This window comes from Triturus cristatus, chromosome 2_2 (assembly GCF_964204655.1).
Source record: "Triturus cristatus chromosome 2_2, aTriCri1.1, whole genome shotgun sequence".
Lineage (NCBI taxonomy): Eukaryota > Metazoa > Chordata > Amphibia > Caudata > Salamandridae > Triturus > Triturus cristatus.
Genome location: NC_140582.1, coordinates 787,887,207 through 787,905,865, shown reverse-complemented (window position 1 = coordinate 787,905,865; position 18,659 = coordinate 787,887,207).

Here is an 18,659-nt window from a genome sequence, read left to right as displayed (position 1 = left end):
AGGACATGCAATGCGGCATCCGTCACCCCACCTTCTAAATTACCCTCCAACTCGGCTATTTCAGCCTCCATCCGGGTCACCTCCTCCCGCTCGCGCCTCCGGGCGTGGGAAATAAGGGATAGGGCCTCCCCTCGGAGTACTGTCTTGAAGGCCTCCCATAGCGGTACAGCCGAAGGCACAGACCCCACATTCTCATCAAAATATCGCTGAAGGGATTTAATCAATTCAGCGCGAATGATGGGGTCGCGCAGGTACCAAGGATTGATTGGGACCACCCTACCCTCACCCCTCGGAAAGACATCAAAGTCTAGTAGGAGCGGGGAGTGGTCCGAAATACCCCGTGGCAAATGGCGCACCTCTCCCACCCTCCCAACATAAGCCGCCGGGACAAGGACATAGTCTAGTCGTGAGAGACTACCATGGGCTCCCGAGTGGAAAGTGTACTGCAGCTGCGTGGGGTGTTTTAAACGCCAGCAGTCCACTAATCCAAATGTATCCAAGAGGCCGGGTAGCCACGCCTGTGCCCGGGGGAGGTCCCTAGGGGGTGACGATCCACAGTCCCAGATACCACCGCATTAAAATCCCCCCCCACAACTAAAAGCCCCCCCGGAAGGCCAAGGAGAAGGCGCCCAAGGTCCGCAAAGGTGGTCGACTGCAGCCCCGGTGGGATGTATACTGACACAAAGACAATCACTTTGCCCTCCAATCTTCCCACCAAGACCGTGTAACGTCCCCTGTCATCGTGGAGCACCTCATCAAGCTCCAACGGGAGCGAGTTCTTCACCATGATGCCCACACCCCTTGAGCCGGACGTGAAGCCCGAGTGAGCCACTAGGCGATAGCCACGCCGATTCATGGCGCAGAAGGAGTTGCCAATAAGGTGTGTCTCCTGCAGAAAGACCACATCAGGCGAGATACGCTTCAAAAACTGCAGGACCACACCCCGTTTGATCCTGTCCCCCAGTCCATTCACATTCTAAGACAACAAAGTTAGTTCTCTACCCCCCATCATGTACAGAAGCCATCATTCGTCCCCCGGAGAGCACTTTAGAACTAACACAAAAATACGTTTGCCTTGTGATAAAAACGAACAACACCCCATCCCCACCCACCCACCCCAACAGAACTCCCCCCTCCCTGCACCCCTGCATGAGCCCAAACAGCCCCCCCAACGTGCAGTGTGCCTGTCGCCCCATATATAGTTAGACTAACTAAACCCCCTAGAGGAGGAGGGAGAACCCCCAAAAGACCCAACACAACCTCCATAGGAGGGGAACTTACAAAAACTGACGCAGAATCAAAAGTGGCAACATTTTCGTCCAGAGTGAGGCCCAATATTAGATCCTCAGTCCCGATCCAGCGTGCCGTCTCCCCCCGCCGCCCCCCCCACCCCCCGATCACGATCCCCGGGCAGAGTATCCAGCCAGTCCCCGGCCGCTTCAGGACGATCAAAGAAGTGAGTGCGACCATCCACCTCCACACGCAGCTTGGCCGGGAAAAGCATGGCGTATTTGAGGTTTAGGTCCCGAAGACGGCGTTTGACACCTAGAAAGCTCAGTCTTTGCTTCTGGACCGCTGGGGTGAAATCAGGATAAAAATTAACCTCCATATTGTCGAGCTTGACCGGTCCATGCAGTCTGGAGGCTTGCAGGATAGCGTCTCTGTCCCGAAAATTGGAAATCCGGGCGATGAGAGGTCTCGGAGGGGCTCCGACCTTCGGCCTTCCCCCGGGAACCCTGTGGGCCCTTTCCACAGCGAAGAATTTGCTCAGCCCCCGTGGCTGGAGATGGGTAGCAATCAGGTCCTCCACAAAGAGATCCGCCGCCGCCTCCTCGCGTCCCTCGGGCACCCCAATAATGCGGACGTTGTTCCTCCGTGCCCGACTCTCGGAGTCCTCCAGGCGTCGATCCATCAGCGCACTCGCCTGACTAAGCCGGCGCCCCTCTGTTTGCAAGGCCGCCACATCTGTCGTTAGGCCCGATGCGGTGTGGGCCAAAGAATCTACTCGGTCGTTGGTTTTGGAAAGATCGGCCCTCACCAGGCCAACATCCACAAGGACCGAGTCAATCTTCTGCGCCAGTGTATCAAACCGCTGGCCCACCGAGGCCTTCATCTCGGCAATGGCGCCCATGACATCTCGCAGAGTTAGATCTGCGGGCAGGTCTGGGGCATCAGGAGGGCTCTCAGGGGACTTGCGCGGTCCATCGGGAGATCCCTTCTGGAGGGTATAGCGGTCCATACTGTTGGCCTGATGGACGGCGCCACGCCGGGTCGATTTGGTCTTTGCCCGGTCTCCATCTTGTTTCGTGGCCATGGCCACCAGTCTCCCAGTCGCACCAGCCACGTCGTGTAGGGCAGGAAAGCAAGGCCACGAGCTCCGGGGGGGCCCCCTCAGAGCAGTGGGGTGGATCACAGCCGGCAGGCAGGCAGAATCTCCCAGCAAGGCCACACCACACCAACACCAAGGGCTCCGCGACCCAACCTCGCAGAAACGACAAGGTGGTGCAAAAGCGAAAGCGAAAGTGCGGGGTACGCGAGTCGCCAGGCCCTGCCTGCCGCTGTTGTTCACTTTGTCACTGGATCACCCCACAGCGCAAATCCGGGGTCTGGCGAGGGGAAGGCTGCAAACCTCAATCGGTGCTCACTCCGGTGTCCGAGGTCCGATTCGGAAGCGGAAAACGGGTGCCACCTCAGCTCGGGTTCACCAACATAGTCCCCTCATCCAGGACAGGATAATTTCAGGATAATCGTAGGAGGTTGCGGAGGTCCTCGGGAGCCTCGCACCTACGCGGCCATCTTGGTTGCGCGCTAGGCTCCTCCCCCCATAAAGACACTATTGAGACAGTCATTCACTCACTTACACACCCATACACACACTCATCCACCCATACAGTCCTGCACACATGCTGTGTTCAACACATACAAACAGTGAGTCACTCATTCATGCACCTATGCACTACGTAATACCCCCCACCGAACCATGCAGACACTCAGACTGATACTCAAAAAACCAACTAATAACCTATATAGACACCCATGTAGCTACTCACCAACCCATGCAGCCGCTTATACACAAAGTGAGAGACTGATACAGATATTTACATATTTAAACATTACTCAGTAAGCCATGTATTCACTATGATACACTTAATCAGTCAGTTACACAATCAATTTTTCAAAAACAAATCATCCATTTAGACACTTATATACCCATTTATTCTTCCATTGACCTTGAGATATACATATTCAAAACATATTTAATTTTCAGAAAAACACACATTCACTGGATGATGTCATCAGTGATGTCATCAGTGATGTCATTTGAGATGTCATCAGTGATGTCATGAGTGATGTCACTGACCATGTCATGAGTGATGTAATATGTGACATCATCAGCAGTGCATTGCGGGCGCGCGAGTTATAGTTAGCTGAACTAACTATAACGGGGGAATTTCAATGGTTTTGTACAAGTGAAAAGTCCAGCTAACTATAACACCTCTGAAACCTATGGTTTTTGCAGTGAATATATATATATATATTCACTTAAAAAACCATAGGTTTCACCCATGTTATAGTTAGCTGGACATTTCACTCGGAAAAAAACCATTGAAATTCCCCCGTTATAGTTAGTTCAGATAACTATAACTCGCGCACGGTGAAAAACCTGAAAAAAAAAAAATTTAATAAATACATAACTTAGCATTTAAAAAACCGTACAAATTCACTGAAAAAACCATAGGTTTCACACACGTTATAGTTACGAATTAGCATTTAAAAAACCTTGCAAATTCACTTAAAAAACAATAGGTTTCACACATGTTATAGTTAGCTGGACATTTCACTCGTAAAAAACCAATGAAATTCCCCCGTTATAGTTAGTGCAGGCAACTATAACTCACGCGACCGCAATCCTCTGCTGATGACGTCAGATATTACATCACTGATGACATATGTGTCTTTATGAAAAATAAATATTTGTAATATATGTATAGCTAAAGATTAATGTAAGAAGACATGGGTAAATAAGTGTCTAAATACAGTGATGTAATATCTGACGTCATCAGCAGAGGACTGTGGTCGCGTGAGTTATAGTTGCCTGCACTAACTATAATGGGGGAATTTCATTGGTTTTTTACGAGTATATATATAAATTCACATAAAAAACCATAGGTTTCACACATGTTATAGTTAGGTGGATATTTCACTCGTAAAAAACCAATGAAATTCCCCCGTTATAGTTAGTTCAGATAACTATAACTCGCGCGCCCGCAATCCACTGCTCATGACGTCACATATTACATCACTCATGATATGGTCAGTGGCATCACTCATGACATCACTGATGACATCATCCTTGTGATAGAGTGGCGGTCGCGCGAGTTATAGTTATTTGAACTAACTATAACAGGGGAATTTCATTGGTTTTTTACGTGTGAAATATCCACCTAACTATAACATGTGTGAAACCTATGGTTTTTTAAGTGAATTTGCAAGTTTTTTTTAAATGCTAATTACTAACTATAACGTGTGTGAAACCTATGGTTTTTTCAGTGAATTTGTACGTTTTTTTAAATTCTAATTTATTTATGTATTATTATTTTTTATATATATTTATTTTACAATAAACTACGTATTAAATTTTTTTTTAAAAAAAATAAAACATTTTTTTTTTTGGGGGGGGTTTTCACCGTGAGCGCACGGTGCGCGCACCACCGCGATTTAGGGGGTCAGGAACTCTCTACCCTGCCCCCTTTTCACGTTCGCCACCTTCCTTTTTCACTCTCGCACTGAAAACAAACAAAATGGCGGCCGACACTTCCTGATTTCGACCGATTCGAACGTTGACTAACATGTAACCACCAATCAGAATTACGCTCGCGCACGTTAGGGTGCTCGCACGGTGCGCGCACGGTGCGCTCACCCTGCGCGCTTATAGATATTGATATGCTTTTAAATGCTATTTTCTCAGGAAATACTGAACAGATTTACACCAGACCTGCAAAAGGCACTTCCTTGACAATATGGCTACCTCTCTGTCAAATTTCAAGTAATTCTGTTCAGCCGTTCGGGCTGTAGCTGTGTCTAAAGGTCCTATGGAAAATGCATGGGGAAAACGTGTTTTGTGACCCCCCTTTTTTCTCGGCCCCCGCTTGACGAATCACCCCGAGACTTTCAGGGTAGGAGCTGAACGGAGCGCCCCATTAGTTATGAAAATTTCGCGAGGATTCGTCAACGGGCGCCAAAGTTATTCAAAATAGAATTTTGAGATTTCCTATGGAAACACGGTCCTAACTATAACTATCTACTGGCGACCGCCAGTAGATAATATATATATTCACTGAAAAAACCATAGGTTTCACACATGTTATAGTTAGCGGAAATTTTACTGATAAAAAACCAATGAAATTCCCCCGTTATAGTTAGTGCAGGCAACTATAACTCACGCGACCGCAATCCTCTGCTGATGCTAATACTGTATTTAGACACTTATTTGCCCATGTCTTCTTCCATACATTTTTAGCTATACATATATTACAAATATTTTTTTTTCATAAAGACACATATGTCATCAGCAGAAGATTGCGGTCGCGTGAGTTATAGTTGCCTGCACTAACTATAACGGGGGAATTTCATTGGTTTTTTATCAGTAAAATTTCCGCTAACTATAACATGTGTGAAACCTATGGTTTTTTCAGTGAATTTGCAAGGTTTTTTAAATACTAATTCCTAACTATAACGTGTGTGAAACCTATGGTTTTTTCAGTGAATTTGTACGGTTTTTTAAATGCTAAGTTACTTTACGCCATTCGTGGCGTGCGCGCCCACTTAACGCAGTTCGTTCCGTGCGCGCAAGGTGCGCTTCGCACACCGTGCGCGCACAGTGAGCACGCAGTGCGCTTCGCGCACCGCGCGCCCACTTTACGCAGTTAGTGCCGTGCACGCACGGTGGGCACGCGGTGCGCTACGTGCACCGCGTGCCCACGTTACGCTAGATGGGCCATGTACGCACGATGCGCTTCGCGCACCGTGCGCACATGGAGGACATATGATGCACTTCGTTTTGAAAGGTAATATTTTAATTTTTCGTATATGTTATAAGCCATGCACAAATGGTGCCCTTCGGGCACCATTTGCACACGGGGTGGAGAGAGTGTGGATAATTTTTTTTTTTATTTTTTTTTTTTTAAATATTTTAGTTTAACTCATCTTTTATAAGCCATGCACAATCGGTGCCCTTCGGGCACCAATTGCACACGGGGTGGGGAGAGTGTGGATAATTTTTTTTTTTTTATAATTTTTTACCGTACGCGTACGGTAAGCGTAATCGGCGAAATTAGCAAAAAAATAAAAATTCCGTTTTTGGCCTTGGGGGATCTTTGGGGACTCCCTCAACATTGCTATGTGTGTGGGAGCTGTCTAAACAGCCCCTTTACATGTTTTTGGGCTTAATATTTTAAACATCACTCTCAGTGCGAGAGAGAAAATGGCGGCCGCCGCTTCCTGGTTTCGGCCGATTCGAATGTTTACTAAGATCTAAGAGCCAATCAGAATCGCGCTCGCGCACGCCACCGTACGCGTACGGTAAGCGTACCGTAAGCGCACCGTAAGCTGGCTCAGATATATATATTGATTTAAAGGCTATTTTCTCAGAATCTACTGAACAGATTTACACCAAACCTACAAAAGGCACTTCCTTGACCTGAGGACTACCTCTCTGCCAAATTTCTAGTAATTCTGTTCAGCCGTTCGGGCTGTAGCCCTGTTTAAAGGTCCTATGGAAAAATGCATGGGAAAAACGCGTTTTGGGACCCCCCTTTTATCTCAGCCCCCGCTTGACGAATCCCCCCGAGACTTTCAGGGAAGGAGCGGAGCGTAGCGCCCCACATATTTTGAAAGATTCGCGAGGATTCGTCGACCGGCGCCAAAGTTATTCAAAATAGAATGTTGCGGATTTCCTATGGAAACGTGGTCCTAACTATAACTACCTACTGGCGACCGCCAGTAGGTAATATATATATCTATATATATATATAGATATATATATATATATAGATATATATATATATCCTCCAAAATTTGCTGTCGTCGGGGACCCCCAACCCTGCAGGGCGGTCATGGCAAATACGGGAGACAGCGGTTCCCGCAATTAACATCAAACAGGAAATGCGCCACACCCGGTTCCTGGACAAGTTGCTTTATTTAAATTTGCACAGGCAGTTACATGTCAGAGGCACCTGACGCGTTTCGGCAAATAGCCTTTTTCCAAGGTGTGTCCTCTTAAGTGCAGTAACCCAGTAGTGCTTGAACACACGCCCCCATTGTCCATCACACTCCAACTCCCACAATGCTTTTCATGAGGCAGTAAGGTTACCATGTGATCCTCGTGATGTTACTCGATTACTGCCTCAAATGTCCCGATATCAACAGGTAGGTGGGGCACAACGGGGGGCTGGTGCACTTCAAAGACACGCGGTTGCCTCTCTTTAAAATCAGCGCTGGGTCCAGGACCTGCTTTGCAAGGTGATAGCCTCGCTACGCTCCCTTTCTCACCACCATACACAAAATTCGCCGGCAATCCTCAGGCTTGTGATGGGGAGAGCGGGTCATGTCCCCCAATTAAATCCTCCAAAATTTGCTGTCGTCGGGGACCCCCAACCCTGCAGGGCGGTCATGGCAAGTACGGGAGACAGCAGTTCCCGCAATTAACATCAAACAGGAAATGCGCCACACCCGGTTCCTGGACAAGTTGCTTTATTTAAATTTGCACAGGCAGTCACATGTCAGAGGCACCTGACGCGTTTCGGCAAATAGCCTTTTTCCAAGGTGTGTCCTCTTAAGTGCAGTAACCCAGTAGTGCTTGAACACACGCCCCCATTGTCCATCACACTCCAACTCCCACAATGCTTTTCATGAGGCAGTAAGGTTACCATGTGATCCTCGTGATGTTACTCGATTACTGCCTCAAATGTCCCGATGTCAACAGGTAGGTGGGGCACAACGGGGGGCTGGTGCACTTCAAAGACACGCGGTTGCCTCTCTTTAAAATCAGCGCTGGGTCCAGGACCTGCTTTGCAAGGTGATAGCCTCGCTACGCTCCCTTTCTCACCACCATACACAAAATTCGCCGGCAATCCTCAGGCTTGTGATGGGGAGAGCGGGTCATGTCCCCCAATTAAATCCTCCAAAATTTGCTGTCGTCGGGGACCCCCAACCCTGCAGGGCGGTCATGGCAAATACGGGAGACAGCGGTTCCCGCAATTAACATCAAACAGGAAATGCGCCACACCCGGTTCCTGGACAAGTTGCTTTATTTAAATTTGCACAGGCAGTCACATGTCAGAGGCACCTGACGCGTTTCGGCAAATAGCCTTTTTCCAAGGTGTGTCCTCTTAAGTGCAGTAACCCAGTAGTGCTTGAACACACGCCCCCATTGTCCATCACACTCCAACTCCCACAATGCTTTTCATGAGGCAGTAAGGTTACCATGTGATCCTCGTGATGTTACTCGATTACTGCCTCAAATGTCCCGATATCAACAGGTAGGTGGGGCACAACGGGGGGCTGGTGCACTTCAAAGACACGCGGTTGCCTCTCTTTAAAATCAGCGCTGGGTCCAGGACCTGCTTTGCAAGGTGATAGCCTCGCTACGCTCCCTTTCTCACCACCATACACAAAATTCGCCGGCAATCCTCAGGCTTGTGATGGGGAGAGCGGGTCATGTCCCCCAATTAAATCCTCCAAAATTTGCTGTCGTCGGGGACCCCCAACCCTGCAGGGCGGTCATGGCAAATACGGGAGACAGCGGTTCCCGCAATTAACATCAAACAGGAAATGCGCCACACCCGGTTCCTGGACAAGTTGCTTTATTTAAATTTGCACAGGCAGTCACATGTCAGAGGCACCTGACGCGTTTCGGCAAATAGCCTTTTTCCAAGGTGTGTCCTCTTAAGTGCAGTAACCCAGTAGTGCTTGAACACACGCCCCCATTGTCCATCACACTCCAACTCCCACAATGCTTTTCATGAGGCAGTAAGGTTACCATGTGATCCTCGTGATGTTACTCGATTACTGCCTCAAATGTCCCGATATCAACAGGTAGGTGGGGCACAACGGGGGGCTGGTGCACTTCAAAAACACGTGGTTGCCTCTCTTTAAAATCAGCGCTGGGTCCAGGACCTGCTTTGCAAGGTGATAGCCTCGCTACGCTCCCTTTCTCACCACCATACACAAAATTCGCCGGCAATCCTCAGGCTTGTGATGGGGAGAGCGGGTCATGTCCCCCAATTAAATCCTCCAAAATTTGCTGTCGTCGGGGACCCCCAACCCTGCAGGGCGGTCATGGCAAATACGGGAGACAGCGGTTCCCGCAATTAACATCAAACAGGAAATGCGCCACACCCGGTTCCTGGACAAGTTGCTTTATTTAAATTTGCACAGGCAGTCACATGTCAGAGGCACCTGACGCGTTTCGGCAAATAGTCCCCGACGACAGCAAATTTTGGAGGATTTAATTGGGGGACATGACCCGCTCTCCCCATCACAAGCCTGAGGATTGCCGGCGAATTTTGTGTATGGTGGTGAGAAAGGGAGCGTAGCGAGGCTGTCACCTTGCAAAGCAGGTCCTGGACCCAGCGCTGATTTTAAAGAGAGGCAACCGCGTGTCTTTGAAGTGCACCAGCCCCCCGTTGTGCCCCACCTACCTGTTGATATCGGGACATTTGAGGCAGTAATCGAGTAACATCATGAGGATCACATGGTAACCTTACTGCCTCATGAAAAGCATTGTGGGAGTTGGAGTGTGATGGACAATGGGGGCGTGTGTTCAAGCACTACTGGGTTACTGCACTTAAGAGGACACACCTTGGAAAAAGGCTATTTGCCGAAACGCGTCAGGTGCCTCTGACATGTGACTGCCTGTGCAAATTTAAATAAAGCAACTTGTCCAGGAACCGGGTGTGGCGCATTTCCTGTTTGATGTTAATTGCGGGAACCGCTGTCTCCCGTATTTGCCATGATCGCCCTGCAGGGTTGGGGGTCCCCGACGACAGCAAATTTTGGAGGATTTAATTGGGGGACATGACCCGCTCTCCCCATCACAAGCCTGAGGATTGCCGGCGAATTTTGTGTATGGTGGTGAGAAAGGGAGCGTAGCGAGGCTATCACCTTGCAAAGCAGGTCCTGGACCCAGCGCTGATTTTAAAGAGAGGCAACCGCGTGTCTTTGAAGTGCACCAGCCCCCCGTTGTGCCCCACCTACCTGTTGATATCGGGACATTTGAGGCAGTAATCGAGTAACATCACGAGGATCACATGGTAACCTTACTGCCTCATGAAAAGCATTGTGGGAGTTGGAGTGTGATGGACAATGGGGGCGTGTGTTCAAGCACTACTGGGTTACTGCACTTAAGAGGACACACCTTGGAAAAAGGCTATTTGCCGAAACGCGTCAGGTGCCTCTGACATGTGACTGCCTGTGCAAATTTAAATAAAGCAACTTGTCCAGGAACCGGGTGTGGCGCATTTCCTGTTTGATGTTAATTGCGGGAACCGCTGTCTCCCGTATTTGCCATGACCGCCCTGCAGGGTTGGGGGTCCCCGACGACAGCAAATTTTGGAGGATTTAATTGGGGGACATGACCCGCTCTCCCCATCACAAGCCTGAGGATTGCCGGCGAATTTTGTGTATGGTGGTGAGAAAGGGAGCGTAGCGAGGCTATCACCTTGCAAAGCAGGTCCTGGACCCAGCGCTGATTTTAAAGAGAGGCAACCGCGTGTCTTTGAAGTGCACCAGCCCCCCGTTGTGCCCCACCTACCTGTTGATATCGGGACATTTGAGGCAGTAATCGAGTAACATCACGAGGATCACATGGTAACCTTACTGCCTCATGAAAAGCATTGTGGGAGTTGGAGTGTGATGGACAATGGGGGCGTGTGTTCAAGCACTACTGGGTTACTGCACTTAAGAGGACACACCTTGGAAAAAGGCTATTTGCCGAAACGCGTCAGGTGCCTCTGACATGTGACTGCCTGTGCAAATTTAAATAAAGCAACTTGTCCAGGAACCGGGTGTGGCGCATTTCCTGTTTGATGTTAATTGCGGGAACCGCTGTCTCCCGTATTTGCCATGACCGCCCTGCAGGGTTGGGGGTCCCCGACGACAGCAAATTTTGGAGGATTTAATTGGGGGACATGACCCGCTCTCCCCATCACAAGCCTGAGGATTGCCGGCGAATTTTGTGTATGGTGGTGAGAAAGGGAGCGTAGCGAGGCTATCACCTTGCAAAGCAGGTCCTGGACCCAGCGCTGATTTTAAAGAGAGGCAACCGCGTGTCTTTGAAGTGCACCAGCCCCCCGTTGTGCCCCACCTACCTGTTGATATCGGGACATTTGAGGCAGTAATCGAGTAACATCACGAGGATCACATGGTAACCTTACTGCCTCATGAAAAGCATTGTGGGAGTTGGAGTGTGATGGACAATGGGGGCGTGTGTTCAAGCACTACTGGGTTACTGCACTTAAGAGGACACACCTTGGAAAAAGGCTATTTGCCGAAACGCGTCAGGTGCCTCTGACATGTGACTGCCTGTGCAAATTTAAATAAAGCAACTTGTCCAGGAACCGGGTGTGGCGCATTTCCTGTTTGATATATATATATATATATATATACAAGTGTGCTTCAAATGAAAGGTACTTCGGAGCTGGGTCCACTGAAGGCAGGAGCCTAGTGGAAAGGTGAATGTAAAAAGAACTGCTAAGACTGTTTTAACTATTTTTAAAGCAGCAAGAACGCTGGGTTTTGATATTTAACATTTTCTCACAGTGGGTTTTTACTGTCTGCACGTACCATAAAGACATTGGAAAATATATTTCATGACATTGGTCAAGAATTCCTGAATAATTATAGTAGTGGTGCCGAGCAGGGAAAGTATTTTCACTATTTCAGTGCACGGACCCACGTGACAGCATTTAAATATCCATAAGGTAACAGTGCTCTTAACAATTGACACAGGCTGCAAGGACAGCCAAAACGCGTCCTGAATTAAAGCTGCTATTTCTGGTTATCAACGAGAACTGTCTGGTAATTGAATCATTCACCTCGAGTGTGGACCACTTTTGTAGTGTTTTGGAGGAGTACTTTGATATATATATCGCCACGAAGGAAGTTTGGAGAGTTTGCTTTGAAGAAGTAATGCACGGAAGCTGGTTGTCTCCGGTGACGGAACCCCCTCCCCACAAGTTGGCTACCGCCTACAACCACAGTTACAGGATTCCGGAGAGGATTATTATGCGGTAGCCCCCTACAGCAGCTGGATATTTGCAGAAGCCAGACGGAGATCGACGACAACAGGGTCGGAGGACCAGTTGAAGGCGTAATTCGGTGGTGAGTGAAAGACAGTGCTGCACGTAGGAGGGGTGGTGACGGCTTGGAGGCAGAGGTGGAGAACGGCGGACGCCGACTCCAGTATACATTCTTACCCGCTCTGAGAAAATGTCAGCCAATATAGTAAAACAACGGGAAGCTGCAGCAGAAGAATTAATTAGCAATCGGCCTAAAGCAAGTACGAGCACAGAAGGCTCGCAGGGCAGTCACACCAATATTAATCAAGATGTAAAACAGTTATTAAAGACACTTGAAAAGAAAATGAAAAATGAAATCACCAAATGGTGGGAGCACAAATTGCTCACTAAGTGCGAAGAGGTGGGAAGAGTCCCCCGGGGGCTTAGGATCCTTTTGGCGCCAAGTGTTGATGAGTTCAACCCAGCCATGCTTAAAGAATGGGGGAGGGCAACTTGATGGCGTCCATGAATCTAGTAAAAATCTTAATAAAGTACGCAGCGATTGATTGTCAAATTTTATTAGATGAAATCAACAAAATAAATGAAGAACTTGACAAATCTGAACAGAAAGATTTTATAACTAAATCCCGGGGTGAAATAGGTGAGAGATTGCTTAAACATGAAGATAGAATAAAATTACGCAAAGCGCAGAAGTGTGCCCACGATCAAGGGGACTATGAGCAGGGGCAAATACACACCTTTTCGCTGAAGTTTGAACATGCAAAAAGCTAAAATAAAAGTAGTAACGTAACACAACCACAAAGCCACACATTGCAAGCATTAGAAATCGAAGCAGATACGGAATCACTGACGAGCACATCGGGCTCAGAATACAGAAATAGGGAAGGGGCCAACCCTAAAATTGTGTTATGTTTGGGTGAAGAGATTGATTTTTTAGTGGAAGACCGACGGCAGACTCTCCGTCCGAGGAATCGAAACAATCAAACAGAAAAAAGAGAAATGCAAGGAGGAGAGCAAGGCGAAAAAAGCAACAACAAAAAAATGCAACCAAAGACAAAGCAACAATGGTACAGGAAGCAGTGCTAAATGATCTGACTATCACTAATCTGTCCAATATCGCCCTCATGCAAGCGGAGAAACAGCTTCTTTCTTTAGGACTTAATTATTGTCCAGAGAGCACGTTCAACTACGCGAGTACCAGGATTGACATATTCTGTTAAATAAGGAAATTAAAACTTAAAACGTTCTTTACAATTAAAGCGGGTAATGTGGATCTCAATGTACCCCCCGAGGATAACATTAATACTGACAAACCACCTACACTCCTAGCATCGGATGCAGAGACTCTTTTAACCCTTCATGATCTGGGTACATCGACGAATGTCTCGCAACAGCTAAATGATACAGGTGACGTTAGTTTCCAGAATCGTCTACAAAGAATTGACATTACACAGAAGGGAGCAGGAGAAAGTCCATTTAAACAAAAGAGCACCTTCATTCCTATCATGCCGAAAGACGCCATTGACATTTTTCACGAGTGTGTGACAGAGGATTTGAAACGACTAAATCGTACAACTAATAAGAATAACAGTCATACAAAAAGCTACAATGAAGTGCAATATGTGAAACTTATGAAAAAACTGGGTGACAACCAAGAAATAATAATCAATAAATCAGACAAGAGGGGCAATATTGTCTTATTGCCTAAAAATGATTACATCCTGGAAGCCATGAGACAATTGAACAACGAGGAATGCTACAAGAGATCGAATTTGAATGACTATAAAAAGGCTAAAGAGGGTTTGAAAAAACAACTTTTTCAATATAAAAGAGAGGGATTGATTTCAGCAACAGAATTCAACTTTCTACATATTGAATGTCCAGTCATTCCTATTATGTACCTAATCTCTAAGTGAACAAAATGGTCTCTCCAACACCAGGCAGACCCATTATTTCTGCTATAAATAGTGTCAGCGAACACGTTTCACAATATGTTGACTACTATTTACAGGATTTTGTCAAGAACCTACCAAGTTATGTTAAAGATACAGGAGACTTCTTGAACAAATTGAACAACATAAAATGGGAAGAAGGCTTGATTTTAATAACACTTGCCATTGAGTCGCTTTATACAAGCATTAACCATGAAACCGGACTCAATGCTGTCAAGTTCTTTTTAGAAAAGAGACCATGCAAATATTATGGGCACAACAAAATGTTATGTGATTTAATTTCTTGGTGTCTGAATAGCAATTATTTCATGTTTGGAAAAGAGACCCTAAAACAAACAAGGGGTGTGGCTATGGGATCCTGTCTCTCCCCCAGCTATGCTTGTTTGCACGTAGGCTGGTGGGAGGAACAGGTCCTGACAAAAGTGCGCTGGCTACGATATATAGACGATGTTTTCATTGTGTGGGATGGGGATGAGGAAGGCGCTCAAAAGTTTGTGAGATCTTTGAACGATAATTCCAGCAACCTCATCTTTACATCTAATATAAGTAGTAACAGAATTGACTTTTTAGATGTACAAATTGCAGTTAATAACTACAGATTAGAAACATCACTATTTAGAAAAGCCACAGCTGGTAATAGTATATTGCATGCCAGTAGCGGACACCCTAAACACCTCATAGACAGTATACCATGTGGCGAGCTACTCAGACCCAAACGCATCTGCAGTACATCTCAAGAGTTTGACAAATGCACACAAGAAATGCTATTAAGACTGAGAGAGAGAGGATACAGTGAAACAGTCCTCATCAAGGCAGTGAGAAAAGCAAAAGAAAGGCCAAGAGAGTCTTTATTACTCTCAAAGGATGAGATGGGGGGCAACTCAAATGAGGAAGATAGTCCCCGCCTCATTATGACTTACAGTAGACAAGAAAGGAAAATTAAGTCGATTATCAGAAACAATTGGCCTATAGTACTAACTGATGGGGTGCTAGGCAGCAGACTTCCTGAGTTACCGGTAATAACATACAGAAAACCGAGATCAATGAGGAGCCAACTAGTGAAAATGAGCACGAAGCTACAGGTGAATGTCAGAATTTTGCAGTATCTCAGGGCGATCGTTAATAACGATAATACATACCCGGTCGCTAGACATTTCAAAGCCGCACATAACAACAAACTGAAGTGTCTTTCTTATTACGTGATCAATGCGGTTGCCCCACTAAGAAGGGGCGGCAACAGGGAAAAAGTTCTAAGAAAATTAGAGACACGTATGATTTTGGAATTAGACATCAAGCAAGGCACCAAATGATTTGAACACTACCGAAGATATGTACAATTATTTATGAGTATTATGAAGTAGGCTGTTCTTATTGCTGCTTGAGTCATGATGTTGTTTAAAGGTTCTGATATTTGCAGACTCTAATTATTGTGAGATACGGAGAGTTTATGCATCTGATGCACATGTATATAAGAGAGTGAATATTTATTTTGGGATTTCTTAGTAAATGTGTATTTTAAAGTTTTTTGGACACACTTTTTAATATCGTCTAGAGCGAATTCCCGTTTTTAGCCAATATTACTTTCATAGTATGGTGTTTAAATAGAATTCTAGGTTAGGTTTTTAGCAAGTCCAAGGTTTTTTTAATAATATTTATAAACACAATTTATTAAGATATTTTTGGAGCACTAAGCACTTTAATATTAACACATTCTTACATATGAAACTTTATACAGACATTTTGTTTAAACAACAACTCGACCAAGGTTTGAGTCGCAAGCTAGTTGACAATGTACCTAAATGTATTTATGCAAACTATTATTTTTTCATATGTATTTATTTATATTCATGTATATTCATGTTCTTAACCCCTTCGATGCTGCGCAGATTCCGCCGCTGTGCTGGCGGAATCTTGCGCGGGCGTGGTCATGACGGAATGGTTCCGTCATGAGCACAGCTCAACCGTGGGTCATGACGGAACCATTCCGTCATGAGCACCGAAGGGGTTAAGTGGATTAGCAAAGGGACATACTTTGATATAGCAATGGATATTTGGCTTTAACAAACTCAAACACAATGTTTCTGTAATGCCAGAGACCCATATTTTTGCAAATTTGCACATATTGCGATGTTTAGCACAATGACTTTATACATATTTATTAATTTATCTATTTTTTAATGGATTTATTTATGTATTTGGGTTTGCCATTCATTCCACAATGATAATAGAACATGTAATATATTCAATATTTATCTATATATTTATTATAAAAAAGATTTGCATTGTCACTTTACTATCAAGCATTTATGCTGTTTATAATTAGGAACTAGTCTTGCTATTTTTAGCATTGTTTCACAAGGTTGACATAATTTACATGCCTGTGTACGAAATATTTCTTCTATGTTTATGCAAGTGGTCATGTGACTCACGAATGGGTTGGACACTTAAAAAGGTGGTCAAGGGCACAGCGTGCTCGAAACGCGTCGCGTTTTACTGATAAAAAACCAATGAAATTCCCCCGTTATAGTTACTGCAGGCAACTATAACTCACGCGACCGCAATCTTCTGCTGATGACATATGTGTCTTTATGAAAAAAAAATATTTGTAATATATGTAAAGCTAAAATTTAATGGAAGAAGACATGGGCAAATAAGTGTCTAAATACAGTATTAGCATCAGCAGAGGATTGCGGTCGCGTGAGTTATAGTTGCCTGCAGTAACTATAACGGGGGAATTTCATTGGTTTTTTATCAGTAAAATGTCCAGCTAACTATAACATGTGTGAAACCTATGGTTTTTTCAGTGAATATTCATATTCATGTTAAAATCAACCTACATGTACTAGTAATACCTTGTATAAATACAATATTACTGAAATACCTGGTATGCAATGATAAACGTGTCTATACAATAATTTTAGAACAACAGATTATTTTATAAGGAAAAATTCCCATAGGCTTAAAATACTGAAAATCGTCCAAACGCATTCAGCTAATCAATGAATAAAGTGTACAGTGCCTGAGCTCTCACTAAAGCGCAAGTTAATGAAAAAGTGCATAGTGCATAATGTGTGATATAAATTTAGTCTGAAATAGCAGCAAGTTTCTAATGTTTATGATTGCCTTATGTAACCATATTGCAATGGGCAAATCCCTGGTAACTTTACGTATTGATTTCTCCATAGTGCGTTAAGAGTACCATCACATTAGTTAATGATTGTATGTTACAGTTGGGTCCCGCCATATATATATATATATATTCACTGAAAAAACCATAGGTTTCACACATGTTATAGTTAGCTGGACATTTCACTCGTAAAAAACCATTGAAATTCCCCCGTTATAGTTAGTTCAGCTAAATATAACTTGCGCAACCGCAATCCACTGCTGATGACGTCACATATTACATCACTCATGACATGGTCAGTGACATCACTCATGACATATATATATATGTATATATATATATATATATATATATATTTATCACTTCACCAAGCCGCCATAACGTGTTTCGGCCGTTGACGGCCTTGATCACAAGACAATGCTAGAGGGCAAGTGACAGTGCTTGATTAGCCATTTTACTAGACATAGAAAACATACTGTCATATTCATGTTAAAATCAACCTACATGTACTAGTAATACCTTGTATAAATACAATATTACTGAAATACCTGGTATGCAATGATAAACGTGTCTATACAATAATTTTAGAACAACAGATTATTTTATAAGGAAAAATTCCCATAGGCTTAAAATACTGAAAATCGTCCAAACGCATTCAGCTAATCAATGAATAAAGTGTACAGTGCCTGAGCTCTCACTAAAGCGCAAGTTAATGAAAAAGTGCATAGTGCATAATGTGTGATATAAATTTAGTCTGAAATAGCAGCAAGTTTCTAATGTTTATGATTGCCTTATGTAACCATATTGCAATGGGCAAATCCCTGGTAACTTTACGTATTGATTTCTCCATAGTGCGTTAAGAGTACCATCACATTAGTTAATGATTGTATGTTACAGTTGGGTCCCGCCATATATATATATATATATTCACTGAAAAAACCATAGGTTTCACACATGTTATAGTTAGCTGGACATTTCACTCGTAAAAAACCATTGAAATTCCCCCGTTATAGTTAGTTCAGCTAAATATAACTTGCGCAACCGCAATCCACTGCTGATGACGTCACATATTACATCACTCATGACATGGTCAGTGACATCACTCATGACATCACTGATGACATCTCAAATGACATCACTGATGACATCACTGATGACATCATCCAGTGAATATGTGTCTTTCTGAAAAATAAATATTTTTTATATATGTATATCTAAAGGTTAATGGAAGAATAAATGGGTAAATAAGTGTGTAAATGGATGTTTTTTTGTAAAATTAAT